Consider the following 21,413-nt stretch of genomic DNA (forward strand, 5'->3'; position numbering starts at 1 on the left):
AGTTGCTCGCTTCCAGACCGCAGTGGATGATGCGATGCGAGACTCGTGCATTGCTCTCACGTTTGGCACTGGTCTTGGCAGGCGCTCATTTTTTTTTTTTTTTCTACTGATGTCTGTATTTTTTATTTCGCCAAACTAATTTTTTTTGTATGGGGGGGGGTCTAGTTTCCAAAATGGGATCACATGTGGGGGAGCTCCATTGTTTAGGCACCTCAGGGGGTCTCCAAATGAAACATGGCGTCTGCTAATAATTCCAATCAATTTTACTGTGAAATGGCGCTCCTTCTCTTCTGAGCCCCGCCGTACGCCCAAACAATTGATTTCCACCACATATGAGGTATCGTCGTACTCAGGAGAAATTGCACAATACATTTTATGGTGCATTTTTTCCTGATACCCTTGTGGAAAAAAAGCTACCTGTTTGAAAAAACAATTTTGTGGTAAAAAAAATAAAATATTTTCACGGCTCAACATTACAAACGTTTGTGAAGCCTCCAGGGGTTCAAAGTGCTCCCTAAACAGCTAGATAAATTCCATGAGGGGTCTAGTTTCCAAAATGGGGTCAATTGTGGGGGAGCTCCATTGTTTAGGCACTTCAGGGGGTCTCCAAACGCAACATAGCGTCCGCTAATAATTCCAACCAATTTTGCTGTGAAATGGCGCTCCTTGCCTTCCGAGTCCTGCCGTGCGCCCAAACATTTGATTTCCACCACATATGGGGTATCTGCGTACTCAGGAGAAAATGCACAATACATTTTATGGTGCATTTTTTCCTGATACCCTTGTGATAAAAAAAGCTACCTGGTTGAAGCAACAGTTTTGTGGTAAAAAAAAAATTTTTTCTTTTCACGGCTCAACGTTATAAACTTCTGTGAAGCCCCCAGGGGTTCAAAGTGCACATAAAACATCTAAAAAAAATATTTGAGGGCTCTAGTTTCCAAAATGGGGTCACTTATGGGGGAGCTCCATTGTTTAGGCACCTCGGGGAGTCTTCAAACCCGACATGGCGTCCGCTAATGAGTGCAGCTAATTTTGCACTCAAAAATTCAAATGGCGCTCCTTGCCTTCCGAGTCCTGCTGTGTGCCCAAACATTTGATTTCCACCACATATGGGGTATCTGCGTACTCAGGAGAAAATGCACGATACATTTTATGATGCATTTTTCCTGATACCCTTGTGAAAATACTAATTTTTATGGCTAAAGTAACATTTTTGTGTTAAAAAAGTAAAATTTCCATTTTTTCGTCTACATTGCTTTGGTTGCTGTGAAGCTCCTAAAGGGTTAATAAACTTCTTGGATGTGGTTTTGAGCAGAGTGAGGGGTGCAGATTTTAGAATTGGGTCACTTTTGGGTATTTTCTGTCGCCTAGGTTTCTCAAATCACTCCAAATGTGATGTGGTACCTAAAAAATTTTTTTTTGTAAATTTTGTTGGAAAAATGAGAAATTGGTGATGAACTTTGAACCCTTCTAACTTCCTAACGGAATTTTTTTTTTTTTTCAAAAATTGCGCTGGTGTAAAGTAGACATGTGGGAAATGTTATTTAGTAACTTTTTTGTGTGACATATCTCTCAGATTTATGGGCATAAAATTTCAAATTTTGAAAATTGCAAAATTTTCAAAATTTTCGCCAAATTTCCGAAATTTTCACAAATAAACGCAAAACATATCTGCCTAAATTTACCACTGACATGAAGTATAATATGTCACGAAAAAACAATCTCAGAATCGCCAGGATCCGTTTAAGTGTTCCAGAGTTATAACCTGTCAAAGTGACACTGGTCAAAATTGCAAAAAATGGCCGGGTCTTTAAGGTGAAAACAGGCTGGGGGCTGAAGGGGTTAAAAGTCACTTGACTTGATAAACTCGCTGGGCTAGTTTTAACAGGTTCAGTTTGATTGGGAGCAGAAGTTGGTCTTACAATTGATTGAGTTTTTGCTGGAGAATCGGCATCTGTCACCTTGGCCTGTGGAGTAACGTTATCTGATTTTTTAATTTCTTTTCCCCGATGAGTTTTCATTTGACTTTTTACAACATCAAACAAGCTCCTGACATAGATGTTAGCGCCTCCTTTTAAATCCCGGTTCAATCGACCAGCCCTCTTAACAGGTGGATGTTCGCTATGGGGATCTGAAGAAGCTTCACCTGAGATGGCGACATCATTTCTACGTGGTGAACGTTCATACTCCGGTTTTCTTTTTACTCCTTTTTGTCCCTCCTCTCTTCTTGGCTCTTCAACAAAACTAGTAAAACTACTATTGGCACTTGCAAATGAAGGTCTGGGTGTTCCTGCTTCACCTTTGTTTTTCTTCTCTGAAGACATAGAGAAGAAGAAGTTGACGTTCCCAGATGTTGATGACGTTGTAGGAGCTCCAAATAGGGGTGGATCTTTTGACTCGTTTTTACTTGACATGCTAAAAGATGATGCCGATGTTTCATCTGATTTATTTGCTCCCGGTAGGATTGGTTTGAAAGTTGTATGAGCGGGAGGTTTGAAACTGTGCTCTGAATTGGAGGCTACCTGTGTAAAAGTGGAGTCCGCAGCACTAGAACTGGTACTTATTTGTGTCGTGGTACCAAATACACTTCCAGTCTGCACAGTGGAAATATTTGAGGACTGACCAAAAATTGACATTTTCTCAGTGGCTGCTGTCTTGCTAACTTGTGCAGATTGTGCAATACCAAATGCAGAAGATGGTTGTGCACTGATAGAACCAGATTCTTGCTTACTAAATGGAGGTTGGAAGCCAGGAGACTGACCAAAAATATTACTTTGTCCACTGTTTACCTGTCCAAATGCAGACACTTGGCTACTACTATTTGGCCCAGATTGCGTAGAACCTGCCTGACTAAAACTTTGTCCAGTCACATTCTGCGCAAACATAGGTGTCTGGGTCGGGTTAGAGGGTGTCTGGCCAAACAAAAATCTATTACTAGGGGATTGTTGTCCAAATTGTGGACCCTGATTTGAGCCATTCTCAGACTGTCTAGATGCTGCTGATGACTCAGATGTTGCCTGGGAAAATATAGAAGTATTGCTTCCAAAGGGGGAGGCTGACTGGCTAGTTGTAGGCTGTGTAAAGAAAGATGCAGATTGGTTAGTAGTCGCTTGGGCAAAGAGAGATGTAGATTGACTAGATGGTACTTGGGCAAAAGGAGATGCAGATTTACTGGGAGTAATTTGTCCAAATATAGATGATTGATTGTTACTGCTTTGTCCAAACGATGGCGCAGGTGGCCCCGTAGAAGTCTGCCCAAATGCAGGTAGTGTTTGAGTATTGGTTGTATGTCCAAAGAGGGAAGAGGACTGTCCGGTAGTTGCCAGCCCAAACGCTGGACCAGTTTGTCCCAAAGACTGTTGTGCAAAAGTAGTAGAAGCCTGATTATTTGCAGTCTGTCCAAAGGTAAAGCCAGACTGTCCTGTTGTAACCTGTCCAAAGGCTGGAGCAGATGGAGCAGAAGAAACCTGGCCAAATGCAGGAGCGGTTAGAGCAGATGTTGTCTGTCCAAACACTGGTGGTGACTGACTAGGGGTGCTCTGCCCAAATATTGGCGTAAACTGTGCGGACGTGCCCTGCCCAAACGCAGGTGCCGACTGATTAGTGGACTGTCCAAATGAAGGAGCAGACTGCCCTGAGCTGGACTGTCCAAACAGCGGAGCTGTCTGTCCAGATGTTGCTAGTCCAAACACTGATGTATTAGCTGTGTGCCCAAAGGTAGGAGCAGACTGCCTAGCGGTGGCCTGCCCAAATATAGAATTAGACTGGCCAGAAGGAGCCTGACCAAACAGTGTCCCTGATGAAGAACCCTGGCCAAATGTAGGGGCCGACAGTCCACCACTTGCCTGGCCAAATGCTGGAGTAGTTTGGACAGAATTAGTCTGTCCAAAGATAGAAGAAGATTGGCTTAAAGTATTCTGACCAAAAACAGACTGGTTGTTACCGAGCTGTCCAAACATAGGGGCTGACTGGCCAGTAGATGGCTGTCCAAATGCAGGGGCAGGCTGTACAGTTGCATTTTGGCCAAATAATGTTGTCTGCCCAAACATAGCTGCATTCTGATTTTGTGTATTGGGGTTTGTGGTTTGTTGTCCACCGAACACATTGCTATTGTTCATGGTTTGTGAGGAAGGAAAACTTGCGCCTTGTACACCTAAGAAACATATAGAAAAGTAAGATTAAAATCTCAAGAAAGGTTGATCCTATCTAGACAGTATTGTACTGTGACAGTTCTCAATTCAGCAACATTAAAGGGAACTTGTTTCTCACAAAAATACAATTTACACCAGTGCATAGAGTGGTAATCAGCAGGTAAACAGCATTGAAATCCTATCTGCCAGGTTTAGTGGGAGTGATGAACTTCAAATGCTTTTTAGCTAAAAATTCATGCATTTAAAATCATAAATTCCCATCTTCAAGCTCCTATCCCAATATGTAGATGTAATAAAAATAATAATATTAGCAGATACCTTCAATTAGAAATGTAATATAGTTCGCCTACTATAGCCATGTCTCTTACCTCATGTGTGGGGGTGTGGGCGTCACGTTAAACCTAGGAAACAGTACTCCACTAACTACCTGGTAAATATATGTCACTACCATATGTATCTCTGTGTCGATTCTGACACTTTGACTGTTTTGTCGTTATAAAGAACTGGTTCCCTCTATGAATTTCACTTGTAGTAAACTGACGTCTGGGTAAACTACTCTGGTTATAATGGCTGCTTTGGTGGCAACAGGCGCTGGACTTTTTGTGGCATGACCTCTGGCCACACTTTCTCTAGTGCTTGATGTTCTTACATACAATTACATTTAAACAACCTTCCTTAACCCTTGCACTTTACCCATATCTTTGTATGTTTAAACATACATTTATCTTCGTGACGCCCTTTTCTTCCAGCTAATGGTTGTGTTTTTTAAAAAGTATATGCATAAAATGTTTAATTGTTTTTAAATGAATATTAATAAAGACTACGTGTTTTTATGACCTTTTGTTCGGTTTCCTTTTTTGGTGATTATAATAATATTATATATATATATATTTAAATCCGGATGGTCCTATTGGTCCAGTATACCCCCACACTGATTATTATAATCTGATGATTGCTATACAATATTATTAGTAGTTTTCATATATTTATTGGTGTGGTATGGGTATTGTTCTCTAACAATTGGTGTTTCTCTTACCTCATGTGCAAGGCATTGCAGCTTCGGCATTCATGGTTACATCCACTCATGTAGCGACAATTAGTAAGTTGCCATGAATACCTAAGCTGCAATGCCCTGCACATGAGGTAAGAAACATGGCTATATATCAGGAGAACTATACTACATTTGTAATTGTATGAAAAACAGGAGGAAAGGGAGTACAATGTGCAAATATTTTTATTATCAAAATAAGGGGGGGTGAGGGGGAGAAGGGGCTCTGGTGAATACACATAAAAATTGGGTGCTTAATAACATAACAGAGGGAGGGACTTGAAATGGGCATACAATACTGTGATATACACATAAACTCATAAATCTATAAGGGGTACAGTCACATCAGAATTGCGTATATACAGACAAGATCTTAAATTAAAGTGACTAGTGCATATAAAATCAACATTTCTCCAAAAAGAAGATTTCTGGGTACTCATCGTAAAATCTTTCTCCGAGTCTTCATTTAAGGACACAGGAAACCATAGGGTATATGCTGCTGCTACTAGGAGGTGACACTAGGCAAAAAAGTAGATTTTGGCTACTCGCCTTAAAATCTCTTTCTTGGAGCCTTCATTGGGGGACACAGAAGACCATGGGTTGTATGCTGCTGCCACTAGCAGGCGACACTATGCAAAAAAGGTTAACTCCTCCTATGCAGTATACACCCACCAACTGGCAATTGTACCTCAGTTAGTGAGAAATCAGTAGGAGAAAATAATAGGAAATAACGAACAATTTTACAGAAAGTCAACAGTAGAATCAACCGTCAACAGTAACACGTAACCAACACAAGGGCGGGTGCTGTGTCCCCCCAATGAAGGCTCCAAGAAAGATTTTACGGTGAGTACCCAAAATCTATTTTTATTTATCGCTTCATTGGGAGACACAGAAGACCATGGGACGTCCTAAAGCAGTCCCATGGGTGGGTATATTATCACTCTCAGGGCTGACCTCGGGCCACTGCAGCCTGCAGAACCCGTCTACTGATGCTCGCATCTGAGTAGGCATAGGTGTGAACCCTGTAGAACTTAGTGAAGGTGTGAAGTGAAGACCAGGTTGCTGCCTTGCAAAGCTGCAACGCTGGGGCCTGGTGGAATGGGCCATAATCCTGAGTGGGCATGCTCTGCCTGTTACCCGGTAGACTTCCAAGACGACAGAGCGGATCCATCAAGCAATGGAGGACTTAGAAGCGGGAAGACTTCTGCGTGGACCAGATGGAAGCACGAACAGAGAATCTGAGTTTCTGAAGTGAGACGTCCTGGAAATATACAGGCGGAGAGCCCTAACCAAGTCCAGCTTGTGGGGAAGAATCTCACGAGGGTGAGAAGGGTTCGGGCAGAAAGAGGGAAGGACAATGTCTTCATTGAGATGGAAAGAGGAGACCACCTTAGGAAGAAAGGACGGGACTGGCCGAAGAACTACCTTATCCTGGTGGAAGATGAGATAGGGAGAATGGCAGGAAAGTGCCGTAAGTTCAGATACACAATTGACGTGATGGCTACTAAGAAGGCGACCTTCCAGGAGAGGATAGATAGAGACACCTCTTGTAGGGGTTCAAAGGGGGAATGCTGGAGAACAGACAGGACCAAGGTAAGGTCCCAAGGCTTTACTGGAGGCTGGTAGGGGAGGAACAGAATGGGCGGCCCCCTAAAAGGAAAGTGCGAACCTGTGAGTAAAAGGCCATCTTCTTCTGGAAGAGGATGGAAAGCGCTGACACTTGACCCTTAAGGGAGCTGAGAGCCAGACCCGCATCAAGACTGGACTACAGAAAAGACAGCAGAACAGGTAAGGAGAAGGTCATGGTCGCAATCTGATTAGATTTGCACCAGCGGAAATAGGACTTCCACGTACGGTGGTAGATGCGGGAGGAAGAGAGTTTCCGTGCTCTGATCATTGTCTGGACAACTCGTTCAGAGTGTCCCGAGGAAGTTAGTACTGCGGCTTCAACGGCCATGCCGTTAAATTGAGCGACTGTGAATTCTGGTGGAAGATTAGTCCTTGAGCGAGAAGGGCCTAAATGTCTAGGAGTCTCCACGGAACGTCGGCGAGAATGTGCACAAGTTCTGAATACTAAGGATGATGGGGCCAATCCGAGGCCACGAGAATTACCGGAACTCCTTCTGACTTGATCTTCTTGATTAGTCTGGGGATGAGCGGAAGCGGGGGAAAGAGATACGGAAGGGAGAATTGTGACCAAGGGATCGCTAGGGCATCCGTTGCGAACGTGAGTGGATCTCTTGCCCTGGAAACAAACCGGGGAACCTTGTGGTTCCACCTGGAGGCCAAGTGGTCCCCATCGAGGGTCCCCCACTGGAGGCAAATTTGCTCGAAGATGGTGGGATTGAGGGGCCATTCTCCCACAGCGAGACCCTCTCGGCTGAGAAAGTCGGCGGCCCTATTGTTCACTCCTGGAATGTAGACAGCTGAAATCGCTGGGACGTGTTGCTCGGCCGAGCTGAAAATGAGGCACCTCCTCCATCGCTGCTCGGCTTCGGGTTCCTCCTTGGTGGTTCATGCAGACCACAGTCGTCGCGTTGTCGGACTGAACTCGAATTGGATGTCCGAAGAGCAGGGTCTCCCAGTGTGAGAGGGTCAGTCGGACCGCCTTGAGCTCCAGAATGTTTATAGGAAGAGTCGATTCCGGCGCAGTCCAGCAACCCTGGATTGTGAGGTTCTGAAATGAGGCTCCCCAGCCTAGGAGGCTGGCATCTGTAATAATGACTTTCCATCGACGGGGAAGAAATGATCTCCCGTGCAAGATGAGGGGGGGGAACATTTCCACCACGCCAACGACTCCCTGACTCGTAGAGGGAGCACGACTGGGCGATCAGCGAGTGAAGAGATCTGTCCCACCTTGATAGGAGGAAACCCTGGAGAGGAAGAGAATGGAAGTGGGCGAAAGACACCGCTTCTATTGACGCCACCATCTTCCCGAGAATGCTCATGCAATACCGGAGAGAGCAAGGAGGAGGGCGTTGGCGGTTCCGAATTCCCTTGAGAATAGCCGAGTGTTTGTCTTCGGGTAGGAGAACCTTTGCCTGTGCAGTGTCGAACATCATCCCGAGAAAGTAGATGCGTTGTGCCGGGATAAGAGATGAATTTGGTTTGTTGAGCAATTAATATAGCCACTGGTATAGTATTAATAGATCAACAAGTCTGTATACAGCAAAAAATACACATAAAATATAACCTTTAATGAGTCTCTTTAAAAAGAGGATTCATATTACCTCTATAAAAACAATATCTGTCACAGAAAATGCCGTGCTCTATTGCCCACTACTATCACAGGGATCAAAGCACTCTGCCACAGAATATGTATAAAAAAACAGCTGACCACCAGGCCGAAGATTAGGTACAAACTCATTCACTGACAACACACCAGGGAACAGAATTAACTACCCCCACTCATGTGTTGTCCAAACAAATGTGCAGTAGTCCTAAAATAGGGGACCAAATGCAGACTAACACCTAACCTGTTGGTCAAGTAACATATATCGCATTTCTGACCAACATGCATCAGTGGTTCAGAGTTAACATGGCAATGCTCCTAGATACCAGAATTCACCGGAACAATGTACATGTAGAAAAGATGGAACAATCTCACCAATTCTGGTGCATTCAGTTTCCACACTCATCCGACGGACAATTTCCCATCATTATAGGAGTCTCCACAGTTCCTTTCAAACTGGACCTGGGATCCCTCTAGATTAAAGGTCACTGTCCTTCCCAAATTCTCCTTCTCCCGACGCGTTTCATATGTCCCATAATCATCAGGGGAGCTTGAATGAGGAGATATAGGTTCCTGCTGTGAAACCTTTCATGGGTTTACAGACGGTGACAGCACACATCATCCAGGCTGCACCTGGATGTTGAGCAACCAGCCAAGACGGGCTAGAGTATCTAGGGTGATCCTGAGGCTTTCGCGACACTCCGCGGCCGAGGGAGCCTTGACAAAAATGTAGTCCAGATAAGGGATGGCTAGGATTCCCCGGGTCCGAAGAATAGCCATGACGGTTGCCATTATCTTGGTGAAAACTCTGGGCGCTGTTGAGAGCCCGAACATGAGAGCTGTGAATTGAAAATGGTGATCCTGAACCGCGAAGCGTAAGAATCTCTGATGAGCTGGGAAAATCAGAATGTGAAGGTAGGCATCTTGGATGTCTACCGAACAGAGGAACTCCCCGGGTTCCATGGAGGCTATAACTGAGCGAAGAGACTCCAGGCGGAGACGGACACGCCTGTTGAGCCGCTTCAGATCCAGAATGGGGCGGACGATGCCGTTCTTTTTTGGAACTACAAAAAAGTTTGAATAAAAACCCTGAAACCGGTCTTGCGTGGGGACGAGGGTGATAACCCCGGAAACTCGCATGGACTGGTTGGCCGCAAAGAATCCCCTGGTGAGGGAGGGATTCTTGGAAGGATGAGACTCGAGAAAGCGTGGACGTGGGAGTGAAGAAAATTCTATCTTGGAGCCATAAGAGACGACATCTCAGACCCAAGCGTCATCTATCACAGAAAGCCACACGCTTCTGAACATCCGGAGGCGACCGCCGACCCTGGCGGAGAATCCGGGAATGGGAGCCCAGTCATGCGGAGGAGAATCTATCGGATCTGGAGTTGGAAGGCTTGGACTGCTGACCGCGGGAACGCCAAGAACACCAAGAGGGTGTTGCCTTAAATGAGGGCTTCCGTCTTTCCTGACGTACTGGCGACCGCTCCCGACGGGTGCTGTTGTTGGCAAAAAATTTGGGAAAGGGAAGAGGCCGCCTTTTAGGAGGGGCTCGAGGGACCTTTCGCTGAGGAAGGAATGTACTCTTACCCCGTCGCATCAGATGATTTTGTCTAGCTTTTTTCCAAATAGTCTGGCCCCCAGAAAGGGGAGACTGGTGAGGGACTTCTTGGAGGCTGAATCTGCGTTCAATGCCTTAAGCCACAAAGCCCTGCGAATTGTAGCAATGTTACCAGCTGCTAGGGCCGCGGAGGCAGCGGAGGGAAGCGGTAATCGGGTGCTTTCCGGCATGGGCGATCTGATTTGCCAAATCTGCTAACTCAGGCCCGGGAGCGTCAGACAGTATACCACGTCAAAGTAGTTTTGCCCAGGCGGAGATAGCCTTGGAGACCCAGGTGGATGCAAAGGCTCAGCAGATGGCCGATCCAGAGGCTTCAAAGGCCGACTTTGCTAGGGATTCTATGGTTATGTCAGAAGGGTCCTTAAAGGAGGCACCGTCAGAGGGGTAAGGTGGTACTAGAATAAAGTCGGGAGACTGGAGGGTCCACTAAGGGAAACACTGAACACTTACGAAGAAGTTCAGGCGCAAAGGGATAGAGGATTTGTGCTTGCTTGCATTTCTGAAAACGTTTGTCAGGATGTTCCCACGGTTTAGAAAAAATGTCATCAAATTCCTTGTGATTTTCAAAGACCTTTGGAGGCTTTCTGGTCTTATTAAAGGGAACCGACTGACTGGTGGGGGTCGGTTCTACGACCTTCACCTCTAGGGTCTCATTAATGGCAATAATCAGACTGTCCATCATGCTGCTCAGCTTGGACATGTGTTCAGAGTCCAGATTGGAGTCAGAATCGGGGTCCTGGTCCGAATACGGTGCTACTTCAGAGATCTGTGCAGAGGCATGTGATGTAGGAGAGGGAGAGTGCACCACTCTGGAGGCCGTGAAGGGTTTAGGAGAGCTGGAGGACGAGCTTGAAAATGACCGGTTCCTAGACCTCCTGTGTGACCTACCCTGCTGAGATGGCGGCGCTGCGGGATCAGACTCGCTCTGGGCCACAAGGGGGGCTCCAGAGGTGGAGGCGGGCAGACGCTCTAGAGCTGAAACCAGGGTTTGAGATACCGTGGTTAGATTATCCACGGACTGGGAGAGAACGGCAGCCCACTCAGGTGTGGGGGCCGTTTCCTCGTTACGGGCGGTGGGGGGCTCTATAGTAGTCATGGTGGGGGCGCTGCAGGCTTGGCAGAGGGGTGAGGACTGCCCTGAGGGAAACTTTTATTTTAGTCAGTGTGACTATAGAATGATAGCATGCATCTATCTAGCTAAAGTAGATCCTGAGGTGGCTAGGCCATAGCAATGTCCGTTAGGCATGATTAAAAAGTAGTCTGGTCATCGAAAGTCCTTGTTTGAATTAAGATATGTGCGTATTGTTCTAACCAGGTCTAGTTTGTTTAGTGTTGTTTCTATGGTATGAGGTAGTGTTGAACAAAACGAGGAAAGAATGATTTTCTCGCTTATGTGAAATGACGAACTACCTTGGGGAGGAAGGTAATTACCGGTCATAGTACGACTACATCTTAATGTATATATAATTAGAAACGTGGCATGACCTGAGCAATGGTGAATTTCCGACCTAGACCTTTAATATAATGGCTACTAGGATCATGACTTTCTTTGTAGTGTTAGGTGTTGAATTGGCTCACAAGTTGGCTTTGTAGTTCATTGAAGACTAATTTTGATGCCAGATTTCTATTATTGGTTGGTCAGGGGACTATAATAAGCTAATTCCTTTAGGAATGTTAGGACTTGAGATAGATAGGCTATGTTTTCTAATCAAAGTATAGACAGGGCATAAATTAGATTTGTCCTAGGAGGAAACTGAGAACTAACCCGGAGTCTAGCTCAGACTGAACGAAAACTAGAAGACTGGATAGTGTGAATGATAAAAGGAGCAACGTTGTTTGATTGACACCAACTAAAATAAGAATTATTCTTACCGATAATTCGCTTTCTAGGACCTTCCACGACAGCATAGGAGGTTGTCTCTCCACGCCCTAATTGGGACAGGAAGTTCAAGAGGTTTAAAAGGACCCTCCCACCTCCCATAGCCAGTGTCTTACAAAGAATCCATAGCATATGAGAAGTACTACACATTCAGGAATACATGAATACATAGGGGAGGGAATTACCTGCTGTCGTGGAAGGTCCTAGAAAGCGAATTATCGGTAAGAATAATTCTTATTTCTCTAGTCCCTTCCACGACAGCATAGGAGGAATACCAAAGAATTGATACCTAGGGGGGGACCACAGCCTGCAGGACTTTCCTGCCAAAGGCCAAATCCCTGTTGGAATCCAGATCCAGACGATAATGCTTCGTGAAGGTATGGAGCGAAGACCACGTAGCCGCCTTGCAGATCTGCTCAGGGGAGGCCCCTGCCCGTTCGGCCCAGGAGGCAGAGGTAGCCCTGGTGGAGTGCGCCGTGAATCCAGTAGGCGGAGAGAGATGCTGAGCGAGGTATGCATCTCTAATTGCTCGCACAATCCAGTTGGCGACTGTACTCTTAGCCACCTTCTTGCCCTTATTGCGGCCAAAGGGCTGGATGAACAGGTTAGAATCAAGGCGCCAAGAAGCAGTAACCTCTAGGTAGTGCAACACTATCCGACGGACATCCAAAGAATGAAACACTTCCTCACCCGGAGTCCGAGGATTCTGACAGAATGAAGGCAGGACGATGGACTGCGAACGGTGAAAATCCGAAACCACCTTGGGAAGGAAGGAAGGGTCCAGCTGAAAAACAATGCTGTCATCTCTGATGGTCAGATAAGGTTCCCTAACAGACAAAGCCTGAAGTTCGCCGACTCTGCGAGCAGATGTAATAGCCACAAGAAAAGCAGTCTTGTGAGAAAGGGAACGAATGTTACAAGAGCACAGAGGTTCAAACGGAGATTGAGATAGTCCTGTAAGGACCACATTGAGATCCCAGCGAGGCGTCAGGACCCTCCGACGTGGACAGAGTCTACTAGCGGACACAAAGAACCGACGGATCCAACGATGATCTGCCAGAGCCGTGTCAAAGACTGCACTGAGTGCTGACACCTGAACTTTCAGGGAGCTGGGCCTAAGACCTAAGTCTAAACCACTTTGGAGAAAGTCCAGAATCTGCGCAATATTAGGCCGAAAAGGGTCAGGAGGCCGAGAACCACACCAGGAGGAAAATCTCTTCCAGAGTTTGTTGTATATACTATTAGTCACAGGTTTACGGTTCTTCTGCAGCGTAGCCACAACTTTGTCAGAAAGCCCTTGAGCCTTCAGTGCCCGGGCCTCAGAAGCCAGGCAGCCAAGTTGAGTTTCTGAGGAGCCGGATGGAAAATCGGACCCTGTGACAGTAAGCTGGGGTCCGAACCTAAGAGGACTGGGCCGTCGATTCCTAGCGTCATGACCAAGCTGTACCAACTCCTCCGGGGCCACAGAGGGGCTACCAGTATAGTTGGGACCCCCTCGTCTCTGATCTTCCTCAGGGCCCGTGCGAGAAGAGGAAGAGGGGGGAACGCGTAAGCGAGGCGAAAGGACCAACTGTGGCAGAAAGCGTCTACCCCTAAAGCCTCGTCCCTTGGGTTCAGGGAGAAATATGTTGCGACCTTGCGATTCTCTGCTGAGGCAAAGAGGTCCACCTCTGGTGCACCCCACCTTGCCACTAGAGAGCAGAACACTGCCTGATCCAGGCTCCATTCCCCTGGATGAACATCCCGACGACTCAGGAAATCCGCCTGAAGATTGAGGGAGCCCTTCAGATGGACCGCAGAAAGGGAGAGCAGAGATTGTTCTGCCCATTGAAAGATTCGGGAGGATACCGACTTCAGGGCGCCTGAGCGTGTACTGCCCTGATGGCGGAGATGTGCCACTGTTGTGACATTGTCTGAATATACCAGGACGTGAGAGTCCCGGACGAGGTCCTGAGCCGCAAGGAGGGCTTCCCTGACTGCCCTGAGCTCCCGGTAGTTGGAGGATTGGGAGCTGACGTAAGGACTCCAGACCCCTTGAAATGGGGAATTTGCCACCATTGCCCCCCATCCACGTAGGCTGGCATCTGTGGTCAGTGTAACCAGGGGTTTCTGAGTCCAGGCAACCCCCACCTGCAGGTTGGCGGGACTCAGCCACCAGAGAAGGGATGAGGAGACGGACTCCGAGAGGCGAAACCTTCTGTTTAGGGATGACGGGAGTCTGTCCCAGTGTGTCAGGATATGATCCTGGAGACACCGAGAATGGGCCTGAGCCCACCTGACCGAGGGGATGCAGGATGTCATGGAACCCAGGGCCGACATAGCCGCTCGAAGCGTTGGGCGAGCCTGCCTGCGGAGCTTCGAGATTTTGGATAACAGAGCTATCCTGTGGCCCTCTGGGAGAAAAGATGCCTGTCTGTCGGAGTCCAGCAGCACTCCGAGAAACTGCCGTGTGGAGGAGGGGGTTAACTGTGATTTTTTGAGATTGGGAATCCATCCCAGAGACCGAAGGATTCCCAAAGACCTCTCCACATGGCTCCGGAGGGTTGGAGCAGACGGAGCCATGAGAAGAAAGTCGTCCAGATACGGAACTAGACAGATACCCTGCAATCTTATGAAGGCGACCACCTCTGCCATGATCTTGGAAAGATCCTTGGAGCTGAGGAGAACCCGAAGGGAAGTACATTGAATTGAAAATGAAGTACTTCTTCCCCGTGAAGCACCGCAAACCTGAGGTATTGTCTGTGTCCCGGATGGACGGGTACATGGAAGTAGGCATCTTTCAGATCGATAGAGGCCATCTGGTGGTGTAGACCTATCAGGGGAATAGCTGATCTCACCGACTCCATCTTGAACCGCCGGTACCTGACCTGACGGTTTAGACTTTTTAAATTGATAATTATACGGACGTCGCCGGATGGCTTCTTGACCAGGAAGAGACGGGAGTAGTGTCCTATCCCTTCTTCCCGACTCGGGACTGGGGAAACGACCCCCGAGTGCACTAACTCTAAAATCTTTGTGTACAACAGAGTCTGTGAACCCGGCGATGCCAGCGCAGTGACTCGGAGACCCGGAAGAGGGGGGGAAAGGAATTCTATGAGAAGACCGTCCGAGATGATCTTCAGAACCCATTGGCAAGAGGTTATGGACTGCCACTGGGTAAGAAACGCTGAGAGTCTTCCCCCCACCCGGGCCGAGTCACTGCTTGTCCTGCTGAGGACGTTGCTGATGTGGAGGGATGAGGATGTTTCTCCCTCTACCTTTGGGATAGCTCCACCTGCCTGCCTTCCCTTTCCCTCTGGGCTGGGAGGCCTGAGGCATCGAGGGACGAAAGGACCGCTTCCTGGTAGGTCTAGGATCGGGCAAGGCCTTACGATCAGTCGCCTTGTCCAGGATATCATCCAGGGCAGGTCCAAACACCAAATCCCCTTTAAAAGGAAGGGAACAAAGCCTCATTTTAGAGGTGGAGTCTCCGCTCCAGGCCTTAAGCCAGAGGGCACGTCGGGCAGAGTTAGAAAGCACCGAGGTCCTGGCTGCCAGGCGGACAGATTCCACCGAGGCATCTGCCAGAAAACAGGTAGCCTTCCTAAGCAAGGGAAGGGATTCCAGTAATTCCTCCCTAGGGGTCCCTTGGGAAATATGAGCCTCCAACTGGTCCAACCACCTAATTAGGGACCTGGATACGCAGGTGGAGGCAATGTTGGCTTGAATAGAGGAAGACGATGCCTCCCAGGACCGCTTCATCAGGCCCTCTACCTTCCTATCCATTTGATCCTTCAGTTGGGAAGTATCCTCAAAGGGAAGAGCCGTTTGCTTAGCTACCCTAGCCACCTGAACGTCTACTCTTGGGATCTCCCAATGTAGTCCCGAAGGTTCCAGAGGAAACCGGCGTCTAAGGTCACTCCGTACCCGCCTCTCAGGACATTCCCATTCCTGAGAAACAATATCCAATATATTGGCATGAACTGGGAATCCCAACTGTTTGACTGACTTCAGGCCAGCAAACATTTCGTCCTGGATTGAAGGAAGAGACTGCACTTCCTCTAAACCCATAGTGCTCCGAACTGCCTCAATAAGATCCCCCAACTCTTCTGAGTGAAAAAGAAAGGACTGGTCAGACCCCCCAGATGGAAATCCTTCATCAGGACCCTCAGAGGTGGAATCAGCGTCCTCCTGATCAGAAGGGGTCGACTGGAGTCTCCTCTTTTTTGGAGGAGAGGGTCCAGTAGCAGGGCCAGGAGCAGGGCCAGGAGCAGGGCCAGGAACAGGGCCAGGCACAGGGCCAGGAACAGGGCCAGGCACAGGGCCAGGAACAGGGCGAGAAGCCAGTGAGGCCCTAATCTCCTGTTTCATCATGGACCGCAACTCATCTATCAGAGATGGTTGTTCGGCCCTAATAACCTGGTCCGTACATTGCTGGCAAAGCTTTTTATCCCATACTGCAGGGAGCTTCTTTATACAGATGGGACATTTTTTAATTTTGTCCACTCTGTCAGGTCTATCAGGCTTATCGGACTTGTCAGTTTTTTCTGACTTCTCAGGCTTCTCTTGATTTCTCATTTCTGTCAGTTTTCTTGGTGGCCTTGTCCTCCTAGAAAACACAGAGCAGAGAGCCATAATCACTGATGAGACCTATGTCCGAGGGACCAGACCCCTCCATACTCACAGTAGCAGGGGGCACACTGGGTTCTGCAGAGGCAGCTGCAGCGGAAGACATGACAGGGAGCACGGTCTTACCATGATCTGATGTCTTCGTGGCAGCCCTTATGGACAAGGGCCTGCCTCCCCAGTGACGGTGCACGTTTCCCCGCCTCCCGCATCCGGTCCTGGGCAGGTCGAGTCGCAGTCGGCGTGCCTCCACGCTGCCTCCGCAAACCGGAAGCGCTCGACCGGAAGTCCGCAAGACCAGAAGTCCCGCCTCCGGGAGCACTTCCGGATCGCTCCGGCAGCGTGCATGCGGGAGGCGGCCGGCGGCTCAGGGAGGACGCCGGCCGGGGAGCTCAACAGCCTGCATCACCCCTCAGGAGGATCCGGAAGGCTGGAGCAGCGGTCCCCCACAGCGTGAGGGAACAGCAAGGGAGGAGCGGTGAAGGCCCGACCGATGCCGTCCGGCTGAAGGTAATAGGGGGGAAAAAAAAAAAAATATACTGCAGTTCGCCGGCCACCACAGCATAGGAGAAAAAACAAAACCTCTCCATGCCCCATGGGGACAGGAAAGACACTGGCTATGGGAGGTGGGAGGGTCCTTTTAAACCTCTTGAACTTCCTGTCCCAATTAGGGCGTGGAGAGACAACCTCCTATGCTGTCGTGGAAGGGACTAGAGAAAAGTGCTTTACAGCTACGGTGGTACATTTTTTTATGTTACTGGTGTTCTGACCTTGATCATGGTCTGTATGACTGAGTCGGATAAACCTAATTCCTTTAGAACGGTGGCCCCAACAGCTATGCCGTTGTTTAACCTCATAACGACGGCCGTACGACTTAAAGCGGCGGCAAAACAGGGTACTTATTCTGTTCCGCCGCTTTAAAGCGGCGGCCCGAAAAAACCCTGTAGCGCCCCCCAGCGACCGAAAATCTCGGGGTTTCAGTTACAGGGGGTAGCTGAGACCCCCCAGATTATGAATCGGGGTGGTTTTTTTTGGACCCCGATCATGTGATCAGCGGTATACACCGTATACCGACAAACACATGAAAAAAAAATAAATGGCCGGTAAAACTGATTTCTTTTCCATCTGACATGATCAAACATGTCAGATGAGAAATATAAACCCCTAGTGCCCCCAAAGCCCCCGGTACCGAAGAGTCCCCCCCCACCCCCCCTCCGGAGCAGTCAAAATGGCGCCGAAGCGCACAGAAAACTGCCGCCGGCGCTGCATTCATTTCCCTCCGATCTGAAATGATCAAACATTTCAGATCGGAGGGAAATGTCCTCCCCCTGACCCCTCCTCCGGTCCACCGGAGCCTTCTGGTCCACCGGAGCCCCTCCGGTTCTCCAGAGCCGCCCCCTTCCCCCCTCCGGAGCATGCAAGATTGCGGCGCGCAGCGCACAGCGCGCGGCCGCATTCATTCTGCTCTTTCTGCCGCATGTGACACGTCACATGCGGCAGAAAAGTCGTCCCCAGGTCCCCCGGTCAGCCCTCGGTCAGCCCCCGGTCAGCCCCGTTACCTAGCTGCTGCTCCGTCCCCGCGATCACTCCGCCTCCTAGAAAGCTGGCGGCGCATGCGCAGACAGCGGCTGTCAGCTGGATCCTTGCAAGCAGGGACGCTGACCTCGCCGCTGCGCTGTGGACCGGGGGAGAGTGAGTGCAGTAGTCTGCAGCCACACTCCTCACATGGAGAGCCTGCTGTTCTAGAATATGGGGGGTACGTTCTGTGAGCGTGCCCCTCATATTCTGGAATGAGGTTACTGTAGGTCACTCTGCCCTAGGTTGGACCGGGGCAGTGTGAGTGCAGTATTCTCAGATTACTGCACCCACACTGCTCATGGAGAGCTTGCTCTTCCAGAAAATGGGGGATACGTTCCCTGAACGTGCTCCTCATATTCTAAAAGGTCCAGAGTGGCCGAGGGACCTCCAAAATGGATTACAGCGACCGAAATTTATTTATTTTCAATAAATTGGTGAAAAAGGAATGTTTCGGGGAGGTTTTTTTTTTTTGTCTTTATTTTTTTCTATTACTGACTGGGTTAGTAATGTCGGGTATCTGTTTAGATGCCGTGACATCACTAACCCCAGGGCTTGATGCCAGGTGACATTACAGCTGGTATCAACCCCGTATATTACCCCGTTTGCCACCGCACCAGGGCGCGGGATAGGCTGGAGCGAAGCGCCAGAATTGGCGCATCCAATGGATGCGCCACTTCTGGGGCGGCTGCGGCCTGCTATTTTTAGGCTGGGAAGAGTCCAATAACCATGGCTCTTCCCACCCTGAGAATACCAGACCCCAGCTGTCTACTTCACCTTGGCTGGTGATCTAATTTGGGGGGAACCCCACGTTTGTTTTTTTTTTTTGTTTTTTTTTAAAAAAACGCCTGGGGAGCCCTCCAAATTGATCACCAGCCAAGGTGAAGCTGTCAGCTGTGGTTTGCAGGCTACAGCTGTCTGCTTTACCCTAGCTGGCGATCAAAAATAGGGGGGACCCCACGTCGTTTATTTTCATTATTAATTTTTTGGGGGGCTAAATACAAGGCTAGGCACCCTTTAGTGCCACATGAAAGGCACTAAAGGGCGCCAGCTTAGAATATGCAGGGGGGTGGGACGTTATATATGTTTGGCATCTATCCATTCATCCATTGTAGCATTTTAGGCTGTGTGCCCACAATCAGGGTTTGCAGCGTTTTGGGCGCAGAGTGTTTTCCCTGCATCCATAGCGCTGCATTGTGCAGTAGAAGCACAGTGGAAGGATTTTTAGAAATTCTATGCCCACTGTGCTTCTTTTCTCCGCAGCATAAACCGACCTGTGGTGCAGTTTCCCGAGCCTCAGCATGTCAATTTATGCTGCGGAGACAAGAGTGATCTCTACAGGTAGCATAGAGCTCCACAGCAGCCTGAACCCAAATCGTGGGCATGGGCAGCTGCGTTCTCCCGTGGACAACACTCACATCTCTGCAGGAAGGCTGGCACTGTGTACTAGACGCCGTGTCGCTGGATCATGGCCACATAGCCTAAAAGTGAGAAATTTGTTGCTACAGCAACATTTTTGTGAAGTACCTGTGGATTCAAAATGCTTACTATACTCCTGAATAAAATCCAGTTTCCAAAATGGGGTCACTTGTGGGGGGTTTCTGCTGTATAGGTACCCAAGGGGCCCTGCTAATGTGACATGGTGCCCGCAATTTATTTCAACTTTTCCAGAATTCAAATGGTGCTCCTTCCATTCCAAGCCCTCCCATTTATCCAAACAGAGGTTTTTGGCCACATGTGGGGTATCCCTGTGCTCATAAGACATTGGATAACAACCTGTGGGGTCCACGGTTTGTTGTTGCCTCTTGAAAAAGTAAGAAATATGATGCTAAAGCAACATTTTTGTGAAAAAAATGAACATTTTCAATATGGCAACCTAAGCTTATCAAATTCTGTGAAGTACTCTTGGATTCAAACTGCTCAATATACACCTAGATAAAAGCCTTGAGGTGTCTTGTTTCCAGAATGGGGTCACTTGTGGGAAACCCTCACTGTTTAGGCACCTTAGGGGCTTTCCAAATGCAACCTAGCGTCCGCTAATGATTCCAGCCAATTGTGCAGTCAAATGGCGCTCCTTCCCTTCCGAGCCCTGCTGTGCACCCAAACAGTTGATTTTCACCACACATAAGGTATCAGCATACTCAGGAGAAATTGCACAATAAATTTTATGCTGAATTTTTTCCTTTTACACTTGTAAAAAAAAAAAAAAGCTACCTGGTTGAAGTAACAATTTTGTGGTAAAAATGTATTTTTTTATTTTCACGGCTCAACATTATAAAACTTCTGTGAAGCACCGGAGGGTTCAGGGTACTCACCAAACATCTAGATAAATTCCTTCAGGGGTCTATTTTCCAAAATGGGGCCACATGTTGGGGAGCTTCACTGTATAGACACCTCAGGGGCTCTCCTAATGCAACATAGCGTCCGCTATTGATTCCAGCCAATTTTGCACTCAAATGGCGCTCCTTCCCTTCCGAGCCCTGTCATGCGCCCAAACAGTTGATTTCCACCACATATAAGGTATCGCCAAACTCAGGAGAAATTGCACAATAAATTTCATGGTGACTTTTTTCCTGTTACCCTTGTGAAAAAAAAAGCTACCTGGTTGAAATAACAATTTTGTGGTAAAATTTTATTTTTTATTTTCATGGCTCAACGTTATAAAATTCTGTGAAGCACCTGGGGGTTCAGGGTACTCACCAAACATCTAGATAAATTCCTTGAGGGGCCTAGTTTCCAAAATGGGGTCACTTGTGCGGGGTTTCTGCTGTTTAGGTACCTTAGGGGACCTCCAAATGCGACATGGTGCCCGCAATCTTTTTCAGCCAAATTTCCTTTCCAAAATTCAAATATTGCTCCTTTCGTTCCAAGCCCTCCCATTTGTCCAAACAGAGGTTTCTGACCACATGTGGGGTATCGGCGCGCTCATAAGAAAGTGGGGAACAAGTTTTGGGGTCCATTTTGTTGTGTTATTTCTTCTAAAAGTGAATAAATTTGGGTTAGAGCAACATTTTTAGGTAAAATTTAATTTTTGCTTTTTTTCATTCCACATTGCTTTTGTTCATGTGAAGCACCTGAAGGGTTAATAAACTTCTTGAATGTGGTTTTGAGTACTTTGGGGGGGGTGCAGTTTTTAGAATGGTGTCACTTTTGGGTTTTTTCTGTCATCTAGGCCTATCTAAGTCACTTCAAATGTGATGTGGTCCCTAAAAAAATGGTTTTGTAAATTTTGATGTAAAAATGAGAAATTGCTGATAAACTTTGAACCCCTCTAACTTCCTAACAAAAAAAAATTTTGTTTC

General features: G+C 47.9%; 1 pseudogene; it reads right to left on the reverse strand.

Moving 5' to 3' along the window:
- The window catches only part of LOC142245105 (germinal-center associated nuclear protein-like), a 131,433-nt pseudogene extending 127,315 nt beyond the window's left edge, over positions 1-4,118 (reverse strand).
- Positions 4,119-21,413: the final 17,295 nt, after the last annotated feature.

This window comes from Anomaloglossus baeobatrachus, chromosome 7 (assembly GCF_048569485.1).
Source record: "Anomaloglossus baeobatrachus isolate aAnoBae1 chromosome 7, aAnoBae1.hap1, whole genome shotgun sequence".
Classification (NCBI taxonomy): domain Eukaryota; kingdom Metazoa; phylum Chordata; class Amphibia; order Anura; family Aromobatidae; genus Anomaloglossus; species Anomaloglossus baeobatrachus.